The 9,653-nt window shown below is 42.2% G+C and overlaps 1 pseudogene; it reads right to left on the bottom strand.

The window, feature by feature from the left end:
• Nucleotides 1-3,905: 3,905 nt before the first annotated feature.
• On the bottom strand, nucleotides 3,906-6,428 carry LOC117077227 (annotated as a pseudogene).
• Nucleotides 6,429-9,653: the final 3,225 nt, after the last annotated feature.

Raw genomic sequence — 9,653 nt, 5'->3', positions numbered from 1 at the left:
ATCTTTTCTATGAAGCCTTCCCTGATGGCCTGTGGTTGAATTATGAACAAGTGCCATAGCAGTCCTATTATGGATTTATTACTTCTGATTAGGAGTATTTAATGTGAAGCTTATGGATAGGCATCAGGGAACACGTCCACGTTTAAAATTGATGCAAAATTCTGTGTATATTTGTGCATTTTTCTAGGGGGGAAAGTCCAAAATTTTTTTTTTTTTTGCAATTTCATGCTGGTAATTTTTCTTTTTAAAATGTAAGCCACTAATAATTTAAGAAAAATTTAAACCAAAAGTTGCCTATTAATATTATAGACAAATTGAAACACAAGTGACTTTTAGCACAGTGTATACATGCTTACATAAACTCAAATAGTTACACATTTAAAATAATTTCCATTTAACATATGAAAGTTCTGAAATACATAAAAGCATTAATACTTTCTATAAATCTACAGTTAGAATATCAATTTGCTACAAGCATATAAAAACATCAAGTGCTTTCTTGGAGTTTCCAGTTTCCTCCCTAAAACACAATCTAGTCATAACAACCTAAATTGCATATAAAACTTTAAAAGTAGGCTCGGGCCAAGTGTGGTGGCTCATGCCTGTAATCTCAGTACTTTGGGAGGCCAAGGCGGGCGGATCACCTAAGGTCAGCAGTTCGAGACCAACCTGGCCAACATGGTAAAACCCCGTCTCTACTAAAAATACAAAAATTAGCTGGGCATGGTGGTGCCCACCTGTAATCTCAGCTACTCCAAAGGCTGAGGCAGAAGAATTGCTTAAAACCAGGAGGCAGAGGTTGCAGTGAGCTGAGACTGTGCCACTGTACTCCTAGTCTGGGCAATAGAGCGAGAATCCATCTCAAAAAAAAAAAAAAAAAAAAAAAAAAAGTAGGTTTGAATGAAGTTCTCAAACACTTTGACATATGTTCTTAAGGGACTTCAATTATAAGCAATAGAAATTATAAGTGACTTCAATCCCCATCTTGCTTTAAAATGGACAAGTCTTTGTTAAAGTTCTATATTTGTGGCATTTGTTTTCAATTAAGATGGCCCCAAAACCAATGAGTGATACTGATATATATTTTTTCTTTCTTTTTTTTTTTTTTTTTTTGAGACAGAGTCTCGTTCTATCATCCAGGCTGGAGTGCAGTGGCACAATCTCAGCTCACTGCAAGCTCCGCCTCCCGGGTTCATGCCATTCTCCTGCCTCAGCCTCCCAAGTAGCTGGGACTACAGGCGCCCCCACCAAGCCCGGCTAACTTTTTGTATTTTTAGTAGAGATGGGGTTCCACCGTGTTAGCCAGGATGGTTTCAATCTCTGACCTAGTGATCCGCCCATCTTGGCCTCCAAAGTGCTGGGATTACAGGCGTGAGCCACCGCGCCTGGCCGGTACTGATATATTAATAGTTCACGAGACTCGATTTCATCTGCTTCTGATGTGTGGAAGGTTACAGATACTCATTTACTATAATATGTCATTGATAGTTTCGATCTTTTACCCGTAAGCAATCAATAGATTTATTATTTCTGTCAGTTTTCAGTTATAATCTAAACTGTACAATGATTTTCAGTAACTATACATACTGCTCCACAGTATATGTGACTATGATTGATAAGGTGCAGAGCATTAAACTTAGAGTTAACTTATTCTGATAAGTCAATATGAGACTGTACAGTAATTCTACATTAGCTAGTTGTTAGATAATGCTTATTTTAAAAAACCCTATACCATTCCATTTACAAGAGAAATCGTTGCAAATGTATAAAACAAGATATACAAGGAGAACACCAAACATACTTTATTAGCACAAAAAAGCAGCCATAACAAGGCATAGCAAGCAGAAACATACATTAGCAGTCAAAGAGTTAGTGTGGCATACAAATAAAGCTTTTCTTTTTTTGTGGCCTTGGCAATTGCCATAGGGATGTAAAATAATGTTCTGTAGCAGCAGGTAAGGAAACTATGGAGCACTCACCAGTGGTATAGAGCACATTAACAAAAAGACACAAGAATGGATTCAGCTACTTTAGGGCAAAATGTCTAGGACAGAACTGTACATTCAATTCGGTTACTAAGAAGCAAACACTAGAACTTGATATAACTTCCAAAAGAGCTCACTCAAGTAGTATAACATTCACGTAGTATTCAAGTAGTAGTACACTCAAGTAGTATTCTAAGTGACAAAGAGGTGTTAAGTAGTTATTTACAGATATAATGGTTGTACACTACCTTTCAAATCTGCATTTATGCTTCAGATTTTCCATTGAGAGTAAATTACACTGAAATTCTGTAAATTACTTAAGCAATTTAGCTATGAGTGTTTACAGAAAAGAGAATAAATACTGCCATCCAAATTAGTAATTACAGTTTAACAATAATCTAACATCAGCAACCATTGTAGTTACTATTATCTGATTTGTTTGGGCATCTTCTAGTCTTATTTTCTTCATGATTCACAAAATCATTATGGGCACAGGAGAAGATCCAACTTTTATGAAACAACAATTAGACTACACATCAACTTTTTTTTTTTTTTTTTTGACACCAAGTTTCGCTCTTGTTGCCCAGGCTGGAGTGCAGTGGTGCAATCTCGGCTCACTGCAACCTCCGCCTCCCAGGTTCAAGCGATTCTCCTGTCTCAGCCACCCGAGTAGCTGGGATTACAGGCGCCCACCACCACACCCAGCTAATCTTCTGTAATTTTAGTAAAAACGGGGTTTCACCATGATGGCCAGGCTGGTCTCAAACTCCTGACCTCAGGTGATCTGCCCACTTTGGCCTCCCAAAGTGCTGGGATTACAGGCATGAGCCACCACGCCCGTCACATCAACTTTTTAAAAAATCATATGCAAAACTATATTCCAGCAGCTGTTTTAAGTTAAAGCACTCATTTAAAAACTAATACCTGGCTGGGTGCAGTGGCTCATGCCTGTAATCCCAGCACTTTGGGAGGCTGAGGCAGGCAGATCACGAGCTCAGGAGATCGAGATTATCCTGGCTAACATGGTAAAACCCCATCTCTACTAAAAACACGAAAAATTAGCCAGGCATGGTGGCAAGCGCCTGTAGTCCCAGCTACTCGGGAGGCTGAGGCAGGAGAATCGCTTGAACCCGGGAGGCAGAGGTTGCAGTGAGCTGAGATTGCACCACTGCACTCCAGTCTGGGTGACAGAGTCAGACTCCATCTCGAAAAAAAAAAAGAAAAACTAATACCTAGGGCCTTTAAATAAAATTCTACTACTAATTTTATAAGTCCAAACTTTTAAGAATTACTATTTAGAAAACCTGTTTTACTTAACAGTATCTTTTGCAGAAGAGAAAAGAGTCTGACTATAAATTACATCAACACTTAGGTGAATTGCACTATGCCCTTGTGGCCAGAAAATTACATTTTTTTTTTCTAAAAGAAAGGCATTATTTTATTTGTATTGGACTTCTAAAGCTTGATTATAGTAATTATAAATATCACTACTTTTGGAAGGTTATAGAAAAACTCTTAGAAAAAATAATTTCAAACATTAGTCACACTGTTGAAATACTCATCTGATATTAATAATTTGTTCTTCAGTAAGAAATAGAATTCTTCACAGCAAATGCCCCAGAGTTGCCTCACTCTATTACTACAGCCATTAAAAACCAAACTGTTCACTAAATAGGCAAACTTGTTTTGTAGTCTTACTCAACACCTGTAGTTTGTTTTTGTTTTTGTCTCTGTTTTGACAGAGTCTTGCTCTGTCTCCCAGACTGAAGTGCAGTGGAGCAATCTCAGCTCACTGCAACCTCCACCTCCCAGGTTCCAGCAATTTTCCCACCTCAGCCTCCCCAGTAGCTAGGATTACAAGTGCCCGCCACCACACCCGGGTAATTTTTTGTATTTTCAGTAGAGATGGGGTTTCACCACGTTGGTCAGGCTGGTCTCGAACTCCTAAGCTCAAGTGATCCGCCTGCCTCAGCCTCCCAAAGTGCTGGGATTACAGGCGTGAGCCACTGTGCCCAGCCTGAACACCTGTACTTCTATCCTCTGTTGTTCCACTAGGAACCATGTTTATCTGGATAAGTAACAGAAGGTTGCATCTGACAGATACTAACACTAACCTTACATACTATATGAAAAAACCTAGCATCATTATAGGTGAATGTCTGATGCACATGAAAGCAGACCAGGTTCACACCCTTTGGGGACAGGAGAGTTTACTTTGCCTTGACTGGTTCTCGTTCTAACCAGCGAACCCAAAATTTGTGTTTATAATAATACTCTTTTTAAAAATCCTGTAACATTGATGGTAAAGGAGGCCCATTAATTCCATCATATGTAGTGCACCTGCAGATTACTGTACAACAGATATACTACAGCTAAAAGGGAAAGTCCTATCTAGTAATATAGTAAGCAACGGTTCAAAAAACATGCAATAACTGGGATCTTTATAATGTTCTTTTTTATTATACTTTAAGTGCTGGGACACATGTGCAGAACGTCCAGGTTTATTACATAGGTATACATGTGCCATGGTGGTTCGCTGCACCCATCAACCCATCATCTACATTAGGTATTTCTCCTAATGCTATCCCTCCCCTCGCTCCCCCCACCCCCCAACAGGCTCCGTGTGTGATGTTCCCCCACACCTCGCTCCCCGCCATGTCCATGTGTTCTCATTGTTCAACTCCCACTTACGAGTGAGAACATGCAGTGTTTGGTTTTCTGTTCCTGTGTTAGTTTGCTGAGAATGATGGTTTCCAGCTTCATCCATGTCCCTGCAAAGGACATGAACTCATCCTTTTTTTATGGCTGCTATAATGTTATTCAAGTCCTGTTATAGTGGAGGAGTGAAATAAACAGGGGTCATGGGCATCAAAACCAAAGTTGTGATTACTGCTCAATTCAGGCCTGCAGGGATCTGTTGCAGCCCCAGAAGTTCACAGAGAAGAGGCAGTCCCTTTGCCCAGCGTCCCTGAGCAAAAATGTGTCTTCGCGTTTCCCTTCTAAAAGGGCTTCTGTTTCATAACGATCCATCACTCTCCAATAACAAGGATTCCCTGTAGTCTGAAGCAATGTATGTAATCAGTCTGTGTGTGGACTTCCCAAGCTCCCTGTCTGCTAACATGGGCATGTACCTCATGCTGCTTCTGCCCTCCATGGCTGCAAACACAGGGTGGCTGTATCCTCTTTCAGGTCACAATTAGCATGTGGAACTGCAGAACTGTCCCCACTTATTTCAGTCGTTCTAGGAGCTAACTTTGGTCCCAGTTTATATAATGGATTAACCTGTGCAGTCGCTTCAAATGTATGTATTTGTGCATCGGGAGGGGGATCAACCCCTTCTTCAATACTAAGCGGTCTTCTCTTCTAAACTATCTTCATCTTCTATAGAAACTAAATATGGGGCTGGGTGAGGTGGGTCACACCTGTAATCCCAGCACTTTGGAAGGCCGAGGTGTGCTGATCACCTGAGGTCAGGAGTTCAAGACCAACCTGGCCAACACGGCGAAAACCCGTCTCTACTAAAAAATACAAAATTAGCTGGCGTAGTGGCGGGCATCTGTAATCCCAGCTACTCAGGAGGCTGAGGCAGGAGAATCGCTTGAACCCGGGAAGCGGAGGTTGCAGTGAGCCGAGGTTGTAGTGAGCCGAGATTACACCACTGCACTCCAGCCTGGGCGATGGATCCGTCTCAAAAAAAGAAAAAAAAAAAAAACCCCAAAGACAAATCAAATGCATCAAAAAATGTTGAATGTGGGCTCACAGGAGCTGTATGCTGCTTATTCAAATGCCATTTTGGGGCTAAATCTGAGCCAGCAGGAAAAGGGCATTTCTCCAGTATTAATTCAGAAAGAGATGTTTCTTTAATTGGAAAAGAGAGGCTTTGACTGCTTGTTATACGTTCTCATGGGAAAACACAAGCCCACAGTATCCTGCAGCCTGTCTCAGAGAGCGACTTCCCTACGGTTCTTCTGGTTCTTCTGGAAACACTGTCCGTGTCCTGTACAGAGCTTAGCACCTCTCTTTCCTTTGAAGTCCACTTTGAGTTCTACCAAGCTTTTTATCAGTATCCAATGAATCCTGGTCATTGTAACAGAAATGTTTCTCTTACCACCCCATGGAGCATGTCAAAAGTAGGAATCTCTTCATGCAAGTCTTGTTCCTGGGGTAACACAAAAATCATCATCCTTTTTGATACTTATTTCAACAATTTGAGGGATTTCAGTGGCACAATGTGGTTTCTCCTTGAAGAATTCTTTGAAGGCCTGGCGTGCCAGGTGTAAGGCAACATTTTCTCTTAAGGACTACTTTGTTGCTGAGCAGCCGAGTCTCCTATATTGATGTTTTTTCTTTTTGACAAATATCTGTCAGAGTTCATATCCACATTTTCACCACGGCTTACTCCCTCACGACTGAAGACATTCTGTTACCTGTATTTGAAGTTATTCCACATTTCTCCCACTTTATCCACTGATTATAAAAATCATTCAGGGTGTGTGGGGCAGCCTCATCCAAGGCACCTGCAGGAAGGCAGGACGGGCAGAGGCCGCAGTCACCAACAGGTTAAGTCCACCTGCCTTCTGGTGCCACCTGTCCCCTCCGACTGCCCAGAAAGTGCAGCCTGGCTTCCTCCTGACAGAGCTCAGGGACCCCAGCTCCACTGCTTGCTCCCGCCAGGCCCCCACCCATTCCCCAGCCACCTCCCCTTCTTCACCCATTTTCCCTCCCCCCACAACCCCCCACTCCCAAGTCCACAAGTTTTGTTTTTCTGTTTTTGTTGTTGTTTGAGACAAGGTGTTGCTCTGTTGCCTAGACTGAAGTGCACTCAGCCTCAACCTCCTGGGCTCAAGCGATCCTCCTACGTCAGCCACTTGAATAGCAGGGACCACAGGCACATGCTGCCATACCCAGCTAATCTTTTTATTTTTTGTAGAGATGAGGTCTCTCACTATGTTGCCCAGGCTGAAGTCCACCATTTTTAATGAAATGCTGGAACACTTATTGTGGTGTAATTTGCTCATCAAACATTTCCTGAGCACTTACTATATGTCAGGCACTGCAATATAGAGATGAAACAAAAAGTCCCTACACTCAAAAAAGTTTACAGGCCAGGCGCAGTGACTCAGGCCAATAATCCCAGCACTTTGGGAGGCCGAGGCAGGAGAATCACTTGAGACCAGAAGTTCAAGACCAGCCTGGGCAGCATAGTGAGACCTCATCTCTCCAAAAAAAAAAAAGAAAGAAAAAAAAATGTTAATAGCGGCAGTGAGGTTGAGGCTGCAATAAGGCATGGTTGCGCCACTGCACTCCAGCCTGGATGACAGCAAGACTCTGTCTCAAAAAAAAACAAAAGTTTACAGATGAGAAAGAAAGAGAAGTAAACACAGGATTACAAATAATGTAAAACATAAAAGAAGCCGAAATAAAAGGAGAGACATATCATTAATGAAAACTTTAATAAATAGAGGGATATATTATGTTGAGAAAATTTAATAATGTAAAGATATCCACTCTCCCCAAATTAAGCTGAAATTTCAACATAATCTCAACTAAAATCTCAACAAGATTTTTTTGGAGAATATATTGGCTGATTCTAAAAATCCTTGTAGAAGGAAAAGTGAACTAGTTAGGCAAGAAATGTCTGCAACAGGGAAGACTTTATCAGGTATCAAAATTATGATAAAGCTATAGCAGTAATATAAAAAGTGTAATTTTGGCGTAAGAACAAACATCAGGGCCGGGCGCGGTGGCTCAAGCCTGTAATCCCAGCACTTTGGGAGGCCGAGACGGGCGGATCACGAGGTCAGGAGATCGAGACCATCCTGGCCTACACGGTGAAACCCCGTCTCTACTAAAAAAAAATACAAAACACTAGCCGGGCGAGGTGGCGGGCGCCTGTAGTCCCAGCTACTCGGGAGGCTGAGGCAGGAGAATGGCGTAAACCCAGGAGGCGGAGCTTGCAGTGAGCCGAGATTGCGCCACTGCACTCCAGCCTGGGCAACAGAGCGAGACTCCGTCTCAAAAAAAAAAAAAAAAAAAGAAAAGAAAAAAAGAAAGAACAAACATCAGTGAAACAAAATAGATGATCCAGAAACAGATTTGTATGTATAAGGGAATTGGGTATATAATAAAGGTGGCATTTCAAGTCATTGGAGAAAGTAAATAGTATTGTGATGATTACCTATTAGGTTGGTGCAAAATAAATTTGCCATTTTTAATGGCAAAAACTGCAATAACTTTGCACCAACCTAACATTTGAAAAAAATTAAGTTATAGCAATATCTCATACCATTCACAAAAGTAACTCCTAAACAGTTTAAAGAATTAAAACCAGCCAGTCATAGTGGTTCATACTTGTAATCCTAGGACTTCGGGAGGCTGAGGTGAGAGGATCACTAGAGCCCAGGAGTTCAAGACCAGTCTGGACAACATGGCAAAACCCCATCTCTTCAAAAAATACAAAAAATTAGCCGGGTGTGGTGGCCTGCGCCTGTAGTCCCAGCTACTTAGGAGGCTGAGGTGGGCGGATCACCTGAGCCCAGGAGGTCCAGGCTGTGGTGAGCCATGATCATGCCACTGCACTCTAGCCTGGACAACAAAGTGAGATTCTGTCTCAATAAATAAATAAATAATAGTAAATAGGCTAGGCGTGGCGGCTCACGCCTATAATTGCAACACTTTGGGAGGCCAAGGCGAGCAGATCACCTGAGGTCAGGAGTTCGAAACCAGCCTGGCCAACATGGTGAAACCCTGTCTCTACTAAAAATACAAAAATTAGCTGGACGTGGTGGCGGCGCCTGTAATCCCAGCTGCTCGGGAAGCCGAAGCAGGAGAATCACTTGAACCTGGGAGTGGGAGGTTGCAGTGAGCCAAGATCACGCCACTACACTCCAGCCTGGGTGACAGAGCGAGACTGTGTCTCAAAAAACAAAATAAATAAATAAATAATAATAATAATAAATAGGCCAGGCGCGGTGGCTCATGCCTATAATTGCAGCATTTTGGGAGGCCGAAGCAGGCGGATCACCTGAGGTCAGGAGTTCGAGACCAGCCTGGCCAACATGGTGAAACTCCATCTCTACTGAAAATACAAAAATTAGCTGGGCATGGTACCACAGGCCTGTAATCCCAGCTACTCGGGAAGCTGAGGCGGGAGAATCACTTGAACTGGGAGGCAGAGGTTGCGGTGGGTCGAGATCACGCCACTGCACTCCAGCCTGGGTGACAGAGTGAGACTCCGTCTCAAAAATAATAATAATAATAAATAAAAATAAATAAAAGAAGCCAGTCTCAAAAGTTTATATACTTATGATTACATGACAGTTTGAAAAGGCAAAACTATAGTGACAGAAAACAGGCAGTGATTACTGGGAAGTAGAGGGGAGGAGTAGGCTATAAAGGAGAATTGGGAATTTTTTGAGGTGATGAAACTATTCTATATTTTCACTGTATGGTTGTTACATGACTTTTTTCTTTTCTTTTCTTTTCTTTTTTTTTTTTTTTTTTTTTTTTAAGACGGAGTTTCACTCTTGCTGCCCAGGCTGGAGTGAAATGGCGTGATCTCGGGTCACCACAACCTCCGCCTCTCGGGTTCAAGCGATTCTCCTGCCTCAGCCTCCCGAGTAGCTGGGATGACAGGCATGCACCACCACGCCCGGCTAATTTTGTATT

The sequence above is a fragment of the Trachypithecus francoisi genome, unplaced genomic scaffold, assembly GCF_009764315.1.
Source record: "Trachypithecus francoisi isolate TF-2019V2 unplaced genomic scaffold, Tfra_2.0 Lachesis_group6, whole genome shotgun sequence".
NCBI lineage: Eukaryota > Metazoa > Chordata > Mammalia > Primates > Cercopithecidae > Trachypithecus > Trachypithecus francoisi.
This window is presented reverse-complemented; position numbering and strand designations above follow the sequence as displayed.